This window comes from Somniosus microcephalus, chromosome 21 (genome assembly GCF_052327205.1).
Source record: "Somniosus microcephalus isolate GS21.2 chromosome 21, FLI_Smic_1.0, whole genome shotgun sequence".
Taxonomy (NCBI): domain Eukaryota; kingdom Metazoa; phylum Chordata; class Chondrichthyes; order Squaliformes; family Somniosidae; genus Somniosus; species Somniosus microcephalus.
In genome coordinates, this window is record NC_141007.1 from 21,352,714 (window position 1) to 21,371,675 (window position 18,962).

Here is an 18,962-nt window from a genome sequence, read left to right on the forward strand (position 1 = left end):
GATGAAATAGCGGAGCACTTAGCAAATGGGGACAGGATAGGACAGAGTCAACATGGATTTACAAAGGGTAAATCGTGCTTGACTAATCTATTGGAATTTTTTGAGGGAGTAACTGGTAGAATAGATGGGGGAGAGCCAGTAGATGTGGTGTACCTGGACTTCCAAAAGGCCTTCGATAAGGTCCCACATAAAAGATTAGCATGGAAAATTGAGGCTCATGGGATAAAGGGGAAAGTTTTGGCGTGGATAGGGAACTGGCTGTCAGATAGAAAACAGAGAGTTGGAATAAACGGCTCATTTTCTGAATGGCAGGCAGTAACAAGTGGGGTACCACAGGGATCTGTCCTGGGCCCCCAGCTGTTCACAATTTACATTAATGACCTGGATCAGGGAGTCGGATGCAGCATTTCCAAATTTGCAGACGACACTAAACTAGGAGGGGGGGTGGGCTCAGAGGAAGAGACCAGGAAGCTCCAGAGCGATTTGGACAGACTGGGCGATTGGGCGGATAAATGGCAGATGCACTATAATGTGGACAAGTGCGAAGTTATCCACCTTGGGTGCAGGAACGGAAGGGCAAATTATTATTTAAATGGCAATAGATTGGGAGAGGGGGAAGTACAGAGAGACCTGGGTGTTCTTGTACACCAGTCACTGAAGGCGAGCATGCAGGTGCAACAGGCGGTCAAGAAGGCAAACGGTATGCTGGCCTTCATAGCAAAAGGGTTAGAATACAGGAACAGGGATACCTTGCTGCAGCTGTACAGGGCACTGGTGAGACCACACCTCGAGTACTGTGTACAGTTTTGGTCGCCTCATCTGAGGAAGGATGTTCTTGCCATGGAGGGGGTGCAGCGGCGATTCACCAGGCTGATACCAGGAATGGCGGGAATGACCTATGAGGAGAGACTATGTAGTTTAGGGATGTACACACTGGAGTTTAGAAGATTGAGAGGGGACCTCATAGAAGTGTATAAAATTCTGACAGGTCTAGACAGACTGGATGCAGAAGGAATGTTTCCCTTGGCGGGTGAGAACAGAACTAGAGGACATAATTTAAGGATAAGGGCTAAACCATTTAGGACAGAGATGAGGGGGAATTTCTTCACTCAGAGAGTGGTGAACCTGTGGAACTCATTGCCACAGAGGGCAGTGTACGCCAGCTCATTAAATATATTTAAGAGGGAATTAGATATATTTCTACGGGCAAAAGGGGTTAAGGGTTACGGAGAGAAGGCGGGGACGGGATACTGAATTAAAGGATCAGCCATGATCTCATCGAATGGCGGAGCAGGCACGAAGGGCCGAATGGCCTACTCCTGCTCCTATCTTCTATGTATCTATGTATGAAATGCTAATCAGGCCCTGCCGTTAAATTTGGCAGAGTCTACAGGAGACCTGTTTTCCCAGGTTTTCCGACCGCTTCTGTTGTGTATGTAACCTGTTCCACCTTAAGAGAGCTTAAGCCTGTTCCACCTTAAGAGATGTACTACTTTCTCAGGCTGCTGTAGACGTAATACCGGGGGTGAACACACCGGTATATAAGCACTGTGCAGTAATCTTGTATTCAGTGTAGTCCCTACCTCCAACCAGTAAAGACCTGTTTTATTGTTACTGATTAAGTCTGAGTATTAATTACTTGAACAACTCACAGACTTAACACTGGCGACGAGTCAGGTTCTTACCCTGCGGCAGTTATTCCATGGCGGCTTCGTCCACAGACAGGACGTTGAAGAGAGGTTTCAAATCTCACCACCCCACTGGAAGCGACAGGCATTAGGACCCTGAAGCCTCCATCAGCGACTGAAAACTGGAGGACAGAAGACATCCTGCAGCTTCTTTTTCAACCTCGGTAGTGGGTAGGCCAAGCAGCGTTGGCTGCAAAGACAGGGCTGGGGGAAGTCGGAGGTAGAAGGGCCATTGATCGCAATCCCTGATAAGGGCCGCACTCGGGCTGAAAGGCGCAGCGTCGGCAGACACTGAAGGCGCGAGAGCCGCGGTGAAAAGCGCGGGCCATCGATCGCGGTGAAGATAAGGGCCGCACTCGGGGCTGAAGGGAGATGGCGTCGGGGGACGGGTGAAGACCGCCAAGCGCGGGAAAACCACCATTTTGTGGGCGGAGGACGACGGCAAGAGCGGGAAGCCGCCATCTTGGATAACAGTAAAAAAAAAAAAATCTGAGAAATTGCAAATCTGATAAAGTACTACAATGCCTAAACACGGGAATATTAGCAACTTTGATAGTGACATCGAAGATTGGGCCATATATGTTGAACGAGTTAAAAATTATTGTAAGGCCAATAAAATTCGTGAGGCTGATAAAGCACTAACATTATTAAATTTAATGGGTGCGAAGACATACGGGCAATTGAAACACCTGTTATCGCCAGATGAACCGGCGGATAAGACGTTCGATGAGATTGTTACTGTCCTGAAAGATCATCTAAACCCCACGCCGCTGATGCTAGCGGAACGATTTAAATTTTACGACAGAAGGCAGCTACAGCATGAAAGCAATGCTGAATATTTGCTGGAATTGCATAAATTAGCGAAATATTGCCAGTTTGGAATGGGACTGACAGATGCACTACGAGACAAATTTGTGTGTGGTTTATTTAAACAGGATACACAAAAGCGACTGCTCGAGGAGAATGAGCTGACGCTTGAGAAGGCGGTCACTATGGCAGCAGCACACGAAGCCGCAGCGAGAGGCACGGCAGTAATGCAGCTACGGTCACCGGAGCTCAGTGCACACAAATTGGGTGTGAGTTCTGGCAAATTTTATCGTTGTGGAAAGACAACGCATGATCAGAACCAGTGTTGGTTTAAAAACCAAGAATGTAGAACTTGTGGTAGGCTTGGACATATAGCTAGAGTATGCAGGTCAGGGAAGAAGACCAGCAACAAGAAGTCACCGCAAGGAAAATACGCAAAAGTACACAAGGTGGCCGAACAGGAGTCCGATTCAGACGCTAGCAGTAATGAACTGGCTGGCTTAAGCAGTATTGAACTGGCTAGCTTAAGGGTACTCAACGTTGGTAAGGGTGCAGACCTCCAGACAATTTGGGTTACTCTTCAGATAGAAGGAGTCCAAGTAAAAATGGAATTGGACACTGGATCGGCATTGTCGGTCATGAATAAGAAAGATTACAGAAGGTTATTCCAACATATTCCCCTACAGGATACGGAGATTATATTGACAACCTACACGGGGCAGAGAGTGTACCCCATCGGGACAATAAAGGTTGCAGTGGCCAACAAGGGCGAAGGAAGTCAAATAATGGACTTATATGTGCTACCGGAGGGAGGTCCACCACTACTAGGCCGGGAGTGGTTTAGAAACATAAATATGGACTGGCATTCGCTAAAAGCCATAAAGAGTGAGAACTCGGTGCAGATAATCAGCCCAGACTCTAGAACTGATGATGGTAAGACCAACCCATGTGCAAAAGACAAAGTTTCAGCACAGAATTCCACTGGGCAACAACAACATAGTTTAACAGAGAATTCTGAGTCTGTCAAGTCTACTGATATGCACATTCTTGAGGGACACTGGGCTCGAACTCAACTCCATTTCAAACTACAACAGCAATTAGAACAAATGATTCGCCGTTTTGAGCAAGAGATGAATGAAATAAAAAAGTTCTTTGTTACAGAGTGGGAGAATCTGGAAAGGCAACAGAAGCAACTGATGGAGAAAATGGAGCAGGAGCACACCAACCATCTGCGCGAGGAGGCCGAACGAATCAAAGCTGATTCAGGTTCTGAAGGTGCGTGCCATAATCTGGTGTCAGAAGAGTTAACGGTCAGCCAACTCCTTCATATGCTGAGGGACAAGACTCTGAAATGGGAAAAACTTGAACACGAGCTGCGATCTTCAAAGGAAAAGGGTTCGGAGCTCTCAAAAGTCATTGAGATGGCTGATGTGACGACACAGACTGAAACGACTGCAACAGAGCAGCCATTGGATGCCAAAAGTACGCTGACTCATGTCAATGTAGAACAACAGACCGCTGAAACAGCTGCTCCGGTAGAGGGATTGCATAGTCCGATCAATCAATCTCCAAAGGAAGTTGAAGTATTAAAATCACAAATGAGGTCACTAGTAAACGACTTGCTGAAAGCCCAGAAAAAGCTGGATGCAGAGGTACACATGAAGAAGTCTCTTCAGGAAAGATGTCTGGATTTGGAACAAGAGCTGGCTAACGTCCAGCTGGGTATGGAGGAAATAGACGACCCTCTCGCTGACCTGTCGGACGACTCCGAATATTACTATGTCCTGTCCTGCCCAACTTGTAACTTCGACTCCCACCATACAGAAATCATGGAGGAGCACCGAAAGTCTATGGAACATCGGGAGAAGGTGGCTCTACTACGGAAAAAGGAGGAAGAGAAGGAGGAACTGCGCATGCAGCTGGCAGCTGACAGTGGAGCCCAGAGAGTCTCCAAGAAGCAGAAAAGGAAAAGTCGAAACAGAAGATGACCCATCTGAACCATTATTACCTCTACCAGATCACACACGTGGTCCCTCCGAACGGAGCCAAATCAGTTCGGAAGTTCAAGCTGTTAAATCCATGAAAGGACTATTGAATGAGTAGCGTGAACCGACTACACCACAGAGATTGAATCTGTGAACTGTTTTCCGCAGAGACTGAATCTGTGATATGTTACGTTAAACATGAAGTTATATATGTATATATGTTATTACGTTATGTTAAATGGGGGGGGATGACTATAAAGCTAAGAAGGGAGGAGTGTTGTGTATGTAACCTGTTCCACCTTAAGAGATGTACTACTTTCTCAGGCTGCTGTAGACGTAATACCGGGGGTGAACACACCGGTATATAAGCACTGTGCAGTAATCTTGTATTCAGTGTAGTCCCTACCTCCAACCAGTAAAGACCTGTTTTATTGTTACTGATTAAGTCTGAGTATTAATTACTTGAACAACTCACAGACTTAACAGCTTCCTAGTCCCCCTGCTCCCAATCCACCTCCCGATTAAAATTCCGGCCACTGTTTCCAGTTTTGGTCTCCTCACATGGTGGGTGATATTGAGGTTTTGGAAAGGGTGCAGAGGAGGGCCACTAGACTAATTCCCAATTTAAAGCATCTTAATTATCAAGATAGGCAAAAAGAGTTGGGACTGTGCACTTTAGAGAAGTGTAGAATTTGGGTGATTTGAATGAGAATTAAAAGATGATGAAGAGAATGGATTATGTTCCAGTTGACTGTTCCGATTAAATAGGTTAGGGAGGACCAGGGGTCACAATTTTAAGTAGTATAAGGCCAGATCTAAGTTAGATGTGAGGAGGTGGGTCTTTTCCCAGAGAATAGTGGACCTCGGGAACAGGTGGCCGTCTCGTGCGGCGGGCGCTGATTCGCTGAATTCCTTCACGCGAGAGCTGGACCTGTTTCTGGCCGGGGCGGAGATCCTTTCTTACAGAAGGTAGGTACTGCAAGGATTTATCAGGTCCAGAGTAATCTGCTGGACTAGTTTTGATTGCCTAGATGGGTGGTAGAGGAATTTCCCAGATTTTTTTCCCTCCCAATTTGGCCTGGGTTTTTATCTGTTTTTTTGCCTCTCCCAGGAGATCACATAGTTTCGGGTGGGGTGGGGAGAGTATATTGTGATACACAAGGTATACAATCGTGTGGGACAGGCTGGGTGGACCAGAGGGTCTTTCCCTGTCCGTTATTATGTTTGTATGTTTTGTATTCGTTTGTAAATGTATTTGGAAGCAATACCTTGGTCCCCAATTCTAATGTAAAGCATTTTGATTTTTATATTTAATAGTAGATCGCCCGTCTCCCATGGGACCTGGAGCAGAGTTCCTGATATCTCAATCCCACTCCAGGTCTTCATCACACAACCTAGGCTGATACTTTAGTGCATTACTGAGGGAGTGCTGCACGGTCAGAGGTGCGTCTTTTTAAAGAGATGTTAAACTATTAAAGTCAACTTCTGGGGAGCGAGGAGGGAAGAAAAAACAAATAGGCATCAGCCGTGGCTCAGTGGGTAGCACTCTCGCCTCTGAGTCAGAAGGTTGTGGGTTCCCTCTCGGGTGTACACTAATATCTAAAAGCTGGCGGACAGATACAAAAAGTAATCAAAAAGGCTAATGGAATGTTGGCCTTTATCTCAAGGGGGGGTTGGAATTCAAAAGTGAGGGTTCAATTGCCTTGGTCAGATCACATTTGGAGTATTGCATTCAGTTGTGGTCACTGAACCTCAGGAAAGATATATTGGCCTTGGCGGGGATGCAGTGCAGATTCACCATTGTGCCCGCTGGTAACTGTAATGGAATATTTCTCGTGGGATTTCCAGGGGAGCCCAGATCCTGCCAGGCATGCCTCCAAAAGTGATGTTGGGATAGGTGGGAGCATCTCCCTCCCATCAGAAGTTGAGCTGGGACTGAGGAAGGAGCAGGAGAAAGGGGCAGGAACCATGACGGAGACAGGTTCCACGACAATTTCCAGCCCCCCCCAGCACGGTGGCATAGTGGTTAGCACTGTTGCCTCACAGCGCCAGGGACCCGGGTTCAATCCGGCCTCGGGTGACTGTCTGTGTGGAGTTTGCACATTCTCCCCGTGTTTGCGTGGGTTTCCTCCGGGTGCTCCGGTTTCCTCCCACAGTCCAAAGATGTGCGGGTTAGGTTGATTGGCTATGATAAATTGACCCTTAGTGTTAGGGGGATTAAATACGTGAGGTTACGGGGATCGGGTGGGATATGTGTCGGTGCAGGCTCGATGGGCCGAAATGGCCTCTATCTGCACTGTGGGGTTTCTGTGATTTCTGTGAACTCCCAACGCCTGATTTCTGCCCCAAAAGGCAGCCTATGTTCTGGGCTATTTTAATCTATATTTACTGAGTAACAGACCATGCAGCAATAGCATTCAAAACAAAGGCCAGTGAGTTGCAAAAATATGACATAAAACATTTAAAATTGATAACCTGAGTTATGTATGTTAATATTTATATTTACATAAATGCCCTCTCTCGCTTATTGTCAGGGAGGTTCTGCTGATTACAGTAACCCTCGATGGTAGGCAGCTTAAAGAAAACAAAACGCAGCATAAAAATAGAGTAGATAGGGAGAAACTGTTTCCACTAGCAGGTGTGTCAGATTTAAGATAATTAGGAAAAAAACTCCAGGGGGGGAAATGAGAAATTGTTTTTTGTGCAGCGAGTGGTTATGATCTGGAATGCACTGCCTGAAAGGGAGATGGAAGCAGATTCAATAGTAACTTTCAAAAGGGAATTGGATATACACTTGAAAAGGAGAAATCTGCAGGGCAGGTGGGTGGAACTAATTGGATAGCTCTTTCAAACAGCCGGCACAGACATGATGGGCCGAATGGCCTCTTTCTATGCTGTATGATTCTATAAATGTCTCCCTGTGAATACCAATGAAAAGCATTCCATCCAGTGTTGGTTAATGATGGAGTCAATTGGTCTTACTAGAATCATAGAATCGAATCATAGAATAGTACAGCCATTCGGCCCATCGAGTCTGCGCTGGCTCTTTTGAACAGCAATCCACTTAGTCCCACTCTTTCCCCGTATCCCTGAAATTTTTTCTCCTTCAAGTATTTATCCAATTCCCCTTTGAAGGCTACTATTGAATCTGTATCCACCACCCTACTAGCTTCCAGCACTAACATTTGTATGGAAAATAGAGGTTTAATGATTGTATTAAGTTTATAATGCGATGTTTGAATGTGAGAATTTGTAGACATTACCTTGACATCAGCAAGTGTTAATGATTTAGTTTGGAGGTGTTCTCTCTTTAGCACAAGCAGAATCAGACTGTAGAAGTAGATCCGTCTGCAAGGTGTGGGTTGTGAGTAGAAGTTGGGCTGCTGACTGTTGCTTAACTGTGAAGTTGTCTGCAACCATAATAAACCAATTGCTTTTCCTTAATCATCAAATAGTGGATTAATAGGCATTTAATATAACAGAAGGACACAGAAATCTTTCAACAGATGGAAATCTAAAGTCTTCTCCTAAAACATTTCAGTTGAAGATCTGGGGGGAAGAATTAGGTATCGCCCACTTTGGGGCGCTAATTATCGCCTCCGACTGCAAAATTCGCCTCCATCGCCCCTGGAGGTGATTTGAGCGCTAAATCAGGCGCTACACACCTCTTAAGGAGCTAACGTCGGGGAGCGAGGCACTACCTCAGAACGCTACTGAAGCTCAGGCGATGTCAGTTACCATGGAAGCCAGACAGGCTGGCGCCGTCCAATTCTTAAAGGGGAGGGGCCATCTTGCTGGCCAGCCACTCCCTGCTCATTGCAGCCTTGAATCTCGGCCTGGAGAGACCTTAAAAGCAATTGTGTTGGAAGCACTAATGAATAGGCCCAGGGAAAGAGCTCAGTGCTTGGGAACCTCAAAAGTGATGCTGAGGGCCAAAACTCCTTCGGAGAGTGTTAAATCTTTCCAGACGTCTCTCTCCCTCTCAACCTGCGTGCACGAAAAGTTTTGCTGACAAATAAAGGCAGGAAGCGCCCGCCTTTAAATAACGCTTCCCCCAACCCCTTCCCGACTTGAAAATGTTCCCCTCTACCTGTCGTTCCTAGCGGCAGGCGCTAAGGCAGGGGGCGCCACTCAATATCCGGTCTGGGGTGTTGCACACTCGACTGTCGTCACGATCTGCGGGCGCAGGATATCGTGGCGGTAGTGTTTAGCGCCGCCGCAAAACAACTGGTCAATTTTGCGAACGGCGATAAAATCACCGCGCTCGGGCGCTAAGTTCCTAGCACCCCGTTAGCACCCCCCGGAGGCGTTAACCAAACAAATTTCCCCCCTTATATACAGTTCGCCATACAAAGTTACCTCAGATGTTAAGTGTGTCATCAGAGGTGTTGCCTGTGTACATTACATTGGCTCTTTCAGGTGTGCCAAGATCCCCTTCAAGAATGGCTTTCATTGTCTCCACCAGCAAAGTGGCATTGGTGGTAAAGGCAAATGGTGTGCCATTTCAATTTTGTCCAGAGACCAGCTGAGTTCTCTGCTCGTACAGGTCAGCAGTATGATGGTCAAAGCAGGTCTGTGCCTACAGTGGCAGTTGGAAATGTTACGTGGAATTACGTAGAACGTACAGCACAGAAACAGGCCATTCGGCCCAACTGGTCTGTGCTGATTTTTGTGCTCCACACCTTATTTAACCTCACCCTTTCAGCATATCCTTCTATTTCTTTCTCCCTCATGTACTTATCTAGCTTCTCCTTAAATTCATCTGTGCTATTTGCCCCAACTACTCCCTCTGGTAGCGAGTTCCACAGTCTCACCACTCTCTTGAGTAAAGAAGTTTCTCCTGAATTCCTTATTGGATTTAGCTGTGGTTGGTGCAGAATAAGCAAGGCAAATGCAGCATGGGAACCAGCTGAATTATGGAGCCATGTCCGTGCTGTAACATAAACCAGGTATTGCCAATCTGTTGGTGCGAGTCTCTTTCTCTTCCTTCAGTTACTTTTGGCTTCTGGTTTTCCCCAGGCAGCTTGTTGTCAACTCCGATAAAGCGAACTTATCTTAGAGTGGCCCCACGCACTTAAGTGCTCCAGCTCACTGTGATTTCTAAGTACCACAGTAGTAGGACAGATCTATCTATACAGCACATGAGGACTGGTTATGCGACCCAGCGCCATGCCTGTGGGTCTATAAGCTGAGCTCACCCAGAATGCAAGATCAGCTGATTTGAAATTTAGCCGCACTCCCGGCACAAGGCACATGATGTGCTGGGGAAGTGCCACGGTTATGGGGCAGGTTAATGGGCACCAGCCCCGTTAAACCATGCATGGCGCGTCACTTGTGCTTGGAGCTGATGATGCACTTGTCCTCCAAAGGAAGCTCATACGGCGAGCTGTGTAAAAGGTACCAGATCATTAATTTTGGGACAAGGCTTTTGATTTCCATTTGTTAAAAAGATTTCTGAATGTCCTTAAAGATGGCTTTAGAAACAAACGCCTGATTTTGGAGTTTGAAGGCCAGGGTGAAGGATTATCTGCAATGAAGCATGGCCCTCGGTGGAGGGGGAGGGGGAGGGGGACACCCAGCAATGAAGGCCTTCTATCTTTCTCGTAGGCCTCCTTTGGCGCTAGGCATGTGAAGTGCTGCTCAAGTGTTCCAGGTGCATTATTGCTCCTAAGTAACCTACGAATAGGGGCCTCCTACACAGTGTGAGCACAAGCTGTATACGCCAGTGTCTGGGACCCTCACAGTGGGGCATTTTGAACATCAGAGGCTGAGTAGGTCTCATTTGGGTAACGCAGACTGCTTTCTTATTCTACAAATAGCATCTCACAAGAGTTCCCCTTGAATGATGAAAAGCCCTCCCCTTTTGCACAAGTTGTGCCTTGAAGGATGGACAAATACAAGTGTAACTAAAGCTGCTTTATACTGCAGTTGCCATAACGAGACACCAGTGCAAAGCCATCACCCTGTAAAGGTGCCAGTGCACAGCAAGAACCTACAGTTTGCTTTAGTGACACATTTAAAGAAGATACCAGTACAAGTGCTGCACTAAAGGTCGATTGTAAAGGGAGCATAAGACTGCCTTCTCGACAAGATCCTTAGCTACTTGAGGCATGGGCTCGGGGCCCAATGAAGTGGGTATGTCTGGCCTAACGTTTTTTATTGGTGTGTTAAGAGAACGATGAGACCTGCTTATGATATAATCAGAGTTGTCAGTATTGAGGAAGCATCAGGAATTACAATTCATGATCAACAGCGAAATTTTTAGTGATAACAGCAGAAAACGCTGGAAAAGCCCAGCAGGCCAGGCAGCATCCGTGGAGAGAGAAACCGAGTTAACGTTTCAGGTCTGTGACCCTTCGTCAGAACTGGAAAATGTTACAAATGTAACAGATTTTACGTAAGTGCAGAGGCAGGGAAAGGGTGGGAGGGGAGGAAAGAACATAAGGGAAGGTCTGTGATAGGGTGGAAGGCAGGAGAGATTAAATAATAAAAGGGATGATGGTGCAAGGCAAAAGGGGGTGGTAATGGGACAAGTAAGGAAACAAAAGATGGGTCTAGAGGAGGTGTAAATGGCAACAGCAGAATCAATACCAGCACGTGTTGTCCGAAAAAATGGGAGCAGTGGTTATGATCTGAAATTGCTGAACTTGGATGGTGCGTCCGGAAGGCTGTAAAGTGCCTAATCTAAAGATGAGGTGCTGTTCCTGTTGCTCGACACTTAACTGCCCTTTGAGGTGGCCTAGAAATCCACTCAGTTGTATCAAACCGTTGCTCAGAGGCCCACCACCACCTTCTCAGGGTAACTAGGGATGGGCAATAAATGCCGGGCTTGCCAACAAGAACGAATGGGGAAAAAAAGCCCAGGTACATAAGGCCAAGTATAATTCCTCCACTGAAATCAGCTAAGTCACGACAGATTGGGAATTGAAACTTAGAATTCTTGATCTTCATGATTCAATACTGCAATGGACTGACCCATGGGGAGGGGAGGGGAGGAAGACAGATGTTTCTAATGTGTAAATAAGACACCTGGGCCTAGAAATTCATTGACGCCACTTTTGGGGCGCTAAAGTGGGGCGTCTGCTAAAGTTTGCGGCTGCCGCCAAATCGATGCCACTTCTCCGATATTCATTAGCTTCGCCCTAGGAGTTCGGGCGAGCGCTAAAACTGCTGCTGGACGCCTCTCTTTGGGCGCTAAGCCGGAGGTGGTGATCGATAGCGCCGAGGCCGGGCGCAGCGCAGGTGCGGCCATCTCGTGATTGACAGCAGACACCCTGGCGCCGGCCAGCTCTTAAGGGGGAAGGGTCGACTGTGTCTGCTGCCACGCCCTGGATAGTGGAGCCCTCCAGCTAGGTCTGAACACTGCTGCTGGACCCAAATAGCGCCTGAAGACATGGAGAAGGCCCGTGAACGTGCGCAGCGCTTCTCAGAGCGTGATCTGAGTGTGCTGATTGCTGCTGTGGAGAAGAGGCGCCATGTTTTGTACCCGGACAATGGCAAGAAGGCGACGGTCCGCGTCTACAGGAGAGCCTGGAGGCATGTCGCCACCAAGCTGTCAGCCAACAGCGACGTCCCCAGGACCGGTGCCCAATGCCGCAAAAAGTTAAATGACCTCACACGCATTGTCAGGGTGAGTACCCTTTCCAATGACTTCCTCATCCTTGCATGTGCACCTCACATTATGGGCAAAGGGACCTGAAAGCTCTAATGGCCAGCCTTCATCCAGCAGCTATGGGACAGGCATGAGCATCAATTGCACATTCTGCACTTAACACACTGGCCAAGCTATTCCACCATGAGAGGCATTGCACACCAGATCATGGCGACACACTGGCCAGGCTATTCCACCATGGGAGGCAGTGCACACCAGATCATGGCGACACACTGGCCAGGCTATTCCACCATGGGAGGCAGTGCACACCAGATCATGGCGACACACTGGCCAGGCTATTCCACCATGGGAGGCAGTGCACACCAGATCATGGCGACACACTGGCCAGGCTATTCTACCATGGGAGGCAGTGCACACCAGATCATGGCGACACACTGGCCAAGCTATTCCACCATGGGAGGCAGTGCACACAAGATCACGGCGACACACTGTACTTAGAGGCCGTCCTTTCTCTTGCAGGCCAAGCTGGTGAATAATCGCAAGAGCCGGACTGCGACCGGGGGAGGCCGACCCCATATCCAGCCACTCACCGACCTGCAACATCGCGTGGAGCGCCTCATGGGTGGCCGGGTGATTGGGCCCGTTGCATGTGGAGATGCCGACCCTGTTCTGGGCAGCACCTTTTGCACCTCTCTCGTCCCACTTGCGCGCGCTGAATGCCACCACTCATGCATCCCGCATTGACGCCCTCTCCTCACTCTAAAGCTACTCTTGTGCCTTCCTGCTTTCAGATGGTGAAGAGGAGGTCCCTGAACTTGCCAGTGACAGATCCTCCGAAGAGGAGCAGGAGGAGGAGCAAGAGGAAGGCGGCCCATCAGGGGAACCCTCAGCCGCGGCCACCCAGGCCAATGTAGGGGACACGTCTTCCCTGGAGGGCAGCGTGGCGGAAGTGTCGAAGGGGAGGGGAGCTCCTGGGACCTGCGGGCTGCAGAAAGGCGGGAGGGGGGTGGAAGGTCGGCGGCCTTCTCCCCAGAGGGGGGAAGCATCGGAGGGGAGTCCAATTGCTGGGCCCAGCGGCCTCCAGCAATGCAGGAAGGGTCGGCCAGCTCGGCGGCCTTCTCCCCAGAGGGAGAGTCCGGCCTCCAGTCAGGAGATGCTCTTCGCCGAGGAGATGGAACGCCTCGAAGACTTGTCCGCGGACTCGGAGCGCCGGCACACGGAGCTCATGGCAGCAGTGGCACGGTTGCCTGAGTCCATCGATTCCCTCTCTCGGAGTGTGGCCGAGTTCGGGCCCTCAGAGGCCACCAGTCGGGTGGAATACCGGGCAGATCAGGCAGCGAGTCGGGCGGAATTCGGGGCAGCTCTGTCAGCGACTGGCCAGGTGATCAGTGGTGCCGTCCAGTCACTGGCTGCTCTGATGCGGTCAGTGAACAGGTCAACACGGGCACTCGCTGCTGCCACACTCGCTGTGTCAGCCCGGCATCGCCAGGGCACCCGGCGCGCTGCAGCAGCACAGCGGTCTGTCCCTCGGCAGATTGGTGCGCATGCTGCAGTGCTGGTCCGGGCGAGTGCCAGTGTCTCAGGCGACCAGCGAGCGCCTGCCATCCGCCAGCTTGCCGCCATTCCTCCAGCCGCCACTGCCAGTCCCCCAGTGGAGCTGCCAGGAGCTGCTGCAGCGACTGATGCTGGCCAGCCACAGCTGCAGCAATCAACAGCCGCCCGCTCGACGGCCAGACCTCGACTAGGCCGACCCCCAAGGGCATCTGCCGTCACGACATGTGTCCCTCAGGAGCCTGCCCCCAGCCTTGCAGCAGCCAATGGCCTTACTTTGAGGCGGAGCAGCAGGGCGGGCAGGGGCCACCCAAAGATGGCCAAGGCATCGCCCTAGCGGGCCAAATAGTCGAATGTGTGGCCATTTGTGTTTGTTTCTTGAGGCCGAGAATTGGATGTTTGTTTTTTGAAGGCCGATGATGTGATGTTTGTTTTTGACGAAGGCCGAGAATGATGGCCATTTTAGTTGCCCTATTTTGTTAATCCTCTCCAGGTTGTGGGAGCGAGTAATGTGTTTTTTGGGGGTTTCGTCTGTTTTTGGTTTTCATGTGGGAAGGGCCCAGAGTTTGTACAATAAACCATTTTATTTATTCACATTGTCCATGTTTGATCTTTGAAGTGTTTGTTGCCTTAACCGGCTGAGGGCTTGCGGAGCGGCTGCAATCATGTTCTATCATCCCCGATAAGCCATCCTCTTGGGGGAGGCTGTGCCTGGAACATGTCAGCCACAGTTGTCTGTCGCAGGATAAAGGCATCGTGGCTGCTGCCTGGAAAGCGGGCATTGACAGCTAGGATGCGCTGCCTGTGGTCACACACCAGCTGTACGTTGAGGGAATGGTAGCCCTTCCAGTTGCGGTAATCCTCGGCATGCTCAAGAGGTGCCCGCAAAGCCACATGCGTGCAGTCAATGGCGCCCTGCACCATGGGGAAGCCCGCTATTCTTGCAAACCCCACTGCACGCTGCTGCTGCTTGTCCAGGGTCATGGGGAAGGAGATGAACTGATGTCTCCTTCTGAAAAGGGCTTCGGTCACCTGGCGGATGCAGCAATGCACGGCGAACTGGGAGATGTGAGCGATGTCCCCAGTAGCGGATTGGAAGGAGCCGGTGGCATAGAAGTTGAGAGCCACCGTCACCTTCACTGCCACCGACAGAGACGTCCTGCGCATCAGCTGTGGCTGCAGATCTCTCTGAAGCAGCCGGCAGATGTCTGCAACCACCCCCCTTCGGAATCGCAGCCTCCTAACACACATCGCGGCAGACATGGTCAGATAGGAGGTCTGCTGGCGGTATACCCTGCGTGGGTAAGGCCTCAGTTGGCGACGCCTGTTGCCCCCTCTGCGTCTAGCCAGGGCTGCCACTCTCTCACGGCGTCTGTAAGCCCTTCTGGCATAAGGCTGAAATTCAGCGTTGCCACCCAGTGCAGCCCCCATTATATGCTGGCAAACACTGAGCTCTGAATGAAGGCAAAGATAATTGGTAAGCTCTGGCCTGAGCCAAAAATACCTGTCCAAGTGTTGGTCCAAACCAGTAAACTCTCCTCCTTGGTCTCTGTCCAAAAAACCGTTGCACAAGAGTGAATGCTGCAAAATGGCTGGCCTTTATACTGCTGGGTAAGTGCCCTTTAATTTGCGCTCCCCGCGGCCCGGCTGGGCTGTGTACCGTTCCACTTCACAGTCGCTCGGGCCGCCCGGCGCACAATGGGCCGGCGCGAGTGAAGTTCCGGTTCGGGGCGCACAAAAGGCGTTGCACTAGCAAATGACGTCATGATGTGCACGCGCAGCAGGGCGCGCGCTAAGACTTTGCGCCGGCGCTAAATGTGTACTGAAGTTGGGGCGAGGCGCAGATCGCGCTGCACCCGGCCGCTAAGCGCTGAGTGCTCGAAATCTACTCCTCCTAAGGCGCTAACGGCTGCCGCACCCAACTGAATTTCTTGCAATGCCTTGTCAAGCCACTTCATCAGGATATATGCTACAGATAGCATCAAGGATAGTGAAGGGAACAATACTCCTGCATTGGACTCATCAGTCACCTGCAAACTCATTTTTAATGTGGAAGCAAGTCATCCTCGGTTCCAAGGGACTGCCTAAGAAGAGAAGACTCTAAACAGTAAGATCCTTGACAGATTGGAGGAACAGAGAGATCTAGTGGTACAGGCAGACTTTTAATGGTTGGTGTGCAGCTTGAAAAGGTCTTAAAAATGGAAAATGGGATTCTGGATTGTGCACATAAAGAAAGAAAAACTTGCATTTATATAGCGCCTTTCACAACCTCAGGACGTGCCAAAGCACTTTACAGCCAATGAAGTGTAGTCATTGTTGTAATGTAGGTCACAGGTCAGCCATGATCTCATTGAATGGTGGAACGGGCTCGAGGGGTTAAATGGCCTCCTCCTGTTATTATGTTCCTATATGCAGGAAAGGTGGCAGCCAATTTGCACGCAGCAAGCTCCCACAAACAGCAACGTGATAATATCAGCAGTGAGGCCTCCTTTAATTCTTTTTTGGTCAGCTTGGTGAGACAGTTGGAATAGCCTCCCCCTGCCGGTCGCTCCATGCACCCAAGTTGAGAATAGGAATTCAGTACTGCATTAAAGCATCAGCATAGATTATGTGCTCAAGTCCTGGTATCCTTCTGACTCGAGAGGCGAGAGTGGAGAATTGCAGATCCCACTACCTGGCGATGCAGTTCATCAGCACTGGGACGCACTAAACAGATATTAAGAAAAATTCATAATTTGCATGAATTTCGGTCACGCAAATTGGTTTCCAATCACATGGCTACAAAGCTTCCTAGACCATAACTCGCTGCCGAGGCTTGTTGCAATCCTGCCTCCTGTACTCTCAGTGCAGGAATGCAATCCTCATCCGTTTTGAGCAGCAGCTGCCCTTATTAGCAGATGACACAGCACAACTGCTACGGTTTTACTCCCCATTCGTGGCTCGTACAATCAATTGCAGTAGCATCAAATCAAACCCGACACCACTCTACCTTATTCTGCTGAGCCCATGCTTCTAACCTGTCTGGTTATAATTACGTTCTGTTTTATTCTGCTGGCCTTACATGACCACGGTGATAACTATCCAAGAGCCAGTCTTGTGGACAGCTTTCTTCTTCCAATTAAGCGGCTAGCATCAGTCATGTGGAATGGAAAAGTTATACTCAGCGCCTCAGACTGCACGTGAGATGCTGCAATTCTTACAGCTGATGTAGAACAAAAGGTTTTCTGAGAGCGTGCCGCTGAGTGTGTGTCCTTGACTACACGACCTCTGGTCGGCATCATTTATAAGGATTGTAGCATTTCATGTGCAAATAAGCTGTGATGTGCAGCAGTGTGTTCCAGTTAAAACCCAGAAATGACACAGCAAATGGCTTAAAAATCTAATGAAATGATGCAAACTTTATGCCAAAAACAACCTGCACTGTTTTTTTTTGGATGTTCTTGCCATGGAGGGAGTGCAGCAAAGATTCACCAGACTGATACCTGGGATGGCAGGAATGACGTATGAGGAGAGATTGGGTCGATTAGGCTTATATTCGCTAGAGTTTAGAAGAATGAGAGGGGATCTCATTGAAACTTATAAAATTCTAACAGGACTAGACAGACTAGATGCAGGACGGATGTTCCCGATGGCGGGGGAGTCCAGAAGCAGGGGTCACAGTCTAAAGATAAGGGGTAAGCCATTTAGGACTGAGATGAGGAGGAATTTCTTCACCCAGAGAGTGGTGAACCTGTGGAATTCTCTAACACAGAAGGCAGTTGAGGCCAACTTATTAAATATATTCAAGAAGGAGTTAGATATGTTGCTTAAGGCTAAAGGAATCAAAGGATATGGGGAGAAAGCAGGGACAGGGTATTGAAGTTGGATGATCAGCCATGTTCTCATTAAATGGTGGAACAGGCTCAAGGGGCCGAATGGCCTACTCCTGCTCCTATCTTCTATGTTTCTATCTATGTTTTTAAAGAAGATAGGCCTCTGTATATTGAGGGTAGTTTGAGATAAGTTTTGTGACACCACTGAAAGGTGTTGGCCTTGAAATTCGACTTGGGTGGTGGCACGGAACGGGCAGTATTGGATCAGCAGCCCGTTATACGCAGCTCAGTTCCATTGACTGTAATGGGCCTGAATATCTAGGCGCTGCATATAACCGCCCCAGACGAATTTCTAGGCCGTTGACTTTTACCACATCTGCCAAACTGAAGTATCCTCGCAGCCCATTGGAAAGAACCATTTAATTCGCAGGTTAAACTCTGACATGTCCTTTTGCCAACCCTCTACTGCTCTCCCTGTTTTGGTGGTGTCAGCAAATTTACAGTTATTTTCAATATCTTGGTCATTTATGCAGATTAGAAGCTTCCACAGTGTGTTGGCCCAGGGAGGTTCATTGTGCATTACGCCTAACCTCAGTGTCACTCATGAGCTGCATAAACTAAACCCTTCTTATTTGATGGGGTGTCAGGATTTGCTTCTCTCCCAATCCCACCACTGAGAATGCCTGTTGAGATCAGAACTACCGTTGATGGGCTTTCCAGTGGAATTTGAAGAACCAAGAGAGAAAGGTCAGGGATGAAGAAAGGCCACTCAGCCCACTGAAGCTCATTGGTCTAGTATTTCACTCTCCTAGTGCACAATCTCGTTAAATAACCCCAAAGTTTTTATTCCTATTATTTCACTTTGTAGCTAATTCCAAACATCTCTCATTCTTGGAACAAGGGAGTTTTTCTTGCTAGGACGATAGCAAAATACTGCAGATGCTGGAAATCCGAAATAACAACAGAAAATTCCACGGAAGCTCAGCGTAAGCTCGAGGAACAGCACCTCATCTTCCGATTAGGCACTTTACAGCCTTCCGGACTCAATATTGAGTTCAACAATTTCAGATCATAACCTCGGCCCCCCATTACATTTTTACTTATATTTTTTATCCACGCCTTTGTCTTGGCCCCCCCCCTTCCTTTTTTTTTCTCTCTCCCACATGGCAGCTGTCTCCCATTCTGCCAATGCATTTCACACCTAATCTAGAGCCGTCTTTTGTCTCCACTAGTCCTATCACCATCTCGTCTCGTTTTGAATACCTCGTAATGTCTCTTCACTTCTCTTTTGTTCTCTCCCAGCCCCCATACTGGTCTTTTAATCTGATCATTTCCTGTGGTTCTTCAGTCTTGACAAAGGGTTTTGACTTGAAATGTTGACTCTATTTCTCTCTCCACGGATGTTGGCTGGCCTGCATTTTCTGTTGTTATTTTAGTTTTTCTTGCTATCGGTTCTAATTTTGTTTTCATTCATTTGTACTTGCTATCTTTGAATTTAATGTTTCAT